Here is a 2,917-nt window from a genome sequence, read left to right as displayed (position 1 = left end):
TTAATGATGTTAAAAGTTGAAAGAATTGAGTAAAAATCAACTTACAAATGATTTGGGATGAAGTTCGCTCTTGAAAAATCGCCTATGGTGTTTGGGTTTTGAAAGAATAGTGAAAAATGGTGAAAATTCGACTAAGTATAAAATTTGCTGGGCCTCGGATATGGGAAATGCGAAGGTAAGTTCGCGTTTGCGAACATCACAGGCTTGGGAATTGCGACCACAGGGATCGCATTTGCGTTTTCGGGTCTGGTGGACTAGGTTCGCATTTGCGAACATTCGATCGCATTTGCGATCATGGCCATATCGCATTTGCGAACAGTGGCGTCGCATTTGCGACCCAAGCTGAAACCCTTCCATCTCGCATTTGCGATGGGGAAATCGCAATTGCGAGTCTCGCATTTGCGAGGAATCTTTCGCAAATGCGAGAATACCAGACCTGATTTGCAATTTTTTTTTTCAAAGTTCAAAAATGCAACTCGACACCTATCCAAAACTCACCTGAGCCCTCGGGGCTCCAAACAAAACACGCATACAACCTCAAAAACATCCTACGGACTTGCTCGTGCGATCAAATCGCCAAAATAACATCAAAATCATTGAATCAAGCCTCAAAACACATGATTCTTCTTCTAAACTTCATAACCTTTCAAGCTTTGAACTCATAGTCCGAAACACGTCAAACGACGTCCGATTTCGACCAAACTTTACAGAAAGCGCTTAACACATATTTAAGACTTGTACCGGGCGTCGGAACCAAAATACGAGCCCGATACCATAGTCTTTTAATAATTTTTCATTTCCATTTTCCTTAATAATTTCAGAAAAACAATTTCATGGAAAAATTCATATCTCGGGCTCTAGACCTCAGAATTCGATTCCGGGCACATGCCCGAGTCCTATATTTTTCTACGGACCTTCCGGGACCGTCCAATCTCGGGTCCGAGTCCGGGTCCGTTTACCAAAAATGTTGACCAAAGCCAACTATAATCATATTAATATCACAATTCTTCAAATTTTTCGCGGAATTCACATATTTCAACATAAAAGCTTTCCGGCTACGCGCCCGGACTGCGCGCGCAAATCGAGGCAAGTAAAAAAATGAGGTTTTAAGGCCTCGAAAGCACGGAATAGATGAGGAACTAGGTGATGACCCTTTGGGTCGTCACATCCTCCACCTCTAAAACAATCGTTCGTCCTCGAACGGACAAAAGAAAGAAGTACCTGAGTCGGGGAACAGATGTGGATAACGGCTCCGCATATCGGACTCGGACTCCGAGGTCGAGGCCTTAGGGGGCTGACCTCTCCACTGAACACGAACAGAGGGAAAACTCCTAGATCTCAACTAACGGACCTGCCGGTCTAGAATAGCTACCGGCTCCTCCTCATAAGATAAATCTTTGTCCAACTGGACAGTGCTGAAGTCTAATACATGGGTAGGATCGCCGTGATACCTCCGAAGCATAGACACATGAAAAACTGGGTGCATGACTGATAAGCTAGGTGGCCATGCAAGTCTATAAGCCACCTCTCCCACTCGATCAAGAATCTTAAACGAACCAATTTACCTAGGGCTAAGCTTGCCCTTCTTTCCGAACCTCATCACGCCCTTCATAGGCGACACCCGGAGCAATACCCTCCAAAATCTGAATAGTCCGCTCGGACTGACCGTCCGTCTGAGGATGGAACGCTGTGCTCAACTGAACCTGGGTACCTAACTCTTGCTGAACCGCTCTCCAGAAGCGCGAGGTAAACTGCGTACCCCGATCCGAAATGATAGATACCGGCACTCCATGAAGGCAAACAATCTCCCGGATATAAATCTCAGCTAACCTCTCGGATGAATAGGAGACTGCCACTGGAATGAAATGCGCTGACTTGTCAGCCTATCAACAATGACCCAAATAGCATCAAACATCTTCCTAGTCAGCGGAAGTCCAGTAATGAAATCCATGGTAATCCTCTCCCACTTCCACTCGGGGGGCTCAATCCTCTGAAACAAACCACCGGGTCTTTGATGCTCATACTTGACCTGCTGACAGTTCAGACACCGAGCCACATACGCAACAATGTCCTTCTTCATCCTACGCCACAAATAATGCTGCCGCAAGTCCTGATACATCTTCGCAGCGCCCGGGTGAATAGAATACCGAGAACTATGGGCCTCCGCTAAGATCAACTCTCGAATCCCATCAACATTAGGCCCACAAACTCGCCCCTGCAATCTCAAAACACCATCATAATCTAAGGTCACCTTCGTGGCACCTCCACGCTGTACCGTATCTCTCAGGACACACAAATGGGGATCATCAAATTGCCGATCACGGATACGCTCCAATAGAGAAGAAGGAGCGACCGTGCAAGCCAACACTCTGCTAGGCTCAGAAATATCTAATCTCACAAATCGGTTGGCCAAAACCTGAACATCTAAAGCAAGCGGTCTCGGGTTGACCGGGATATAAGCAAGACTACCCATGCTGGCGGACTTTCTACTCAATGCATCGGCCACCACATTGGCCTTACCCGGGTGATATAAGATAGTGACATTATAATCCTTCAACAACTCCAACCACCTCCTCTGCCTCAAATTCAAATCCTTTTGCTTAAATAAGTACTGTAGACTCTTATGATCAGTGAACACCTCGCACGTCACGCCATACAAATAGTGCCTCCAAATCTTCAAGGCGTGGACAATGGCTGCCAACTCCAGATCATGCACTGGATAGTTCTTCTCATGAATTTTCAACTGCCTCGAAGCATAGGCAATGACCTTGCCATCCTGCATCAACACTGCTCCAAGCCCAACACGGGAAGCATCACAATAAACAGTATAGGGCCCTGAACCTGTGGGCAGAACCAACACCGGTGCCGTAGTCAGAGCTGTCTTGAGCTTCTGAAAGCTCGCCTCGCACTCCTCTGA

The sequence above is a fragment of the Nicotiana attenuata genome, unplaced genomic scaffold, assembly GCF_001879085.1.
Source record: "Nicotiana attenuata strain UT unplaced genomic scaffold, NIATTr2, whole genome shotgun sequence".
NCBI lineage: Eukaryota > Viridiplantae > Streptophyta > Magnoliopsida > Solanales > Solanaceae > Nicotiana > Nicotiana attenuata.
The sequence above is the reverse complement of the archived record's forward strand: the minus strand, read 5'-3'. Positions refer to the sequence as shown.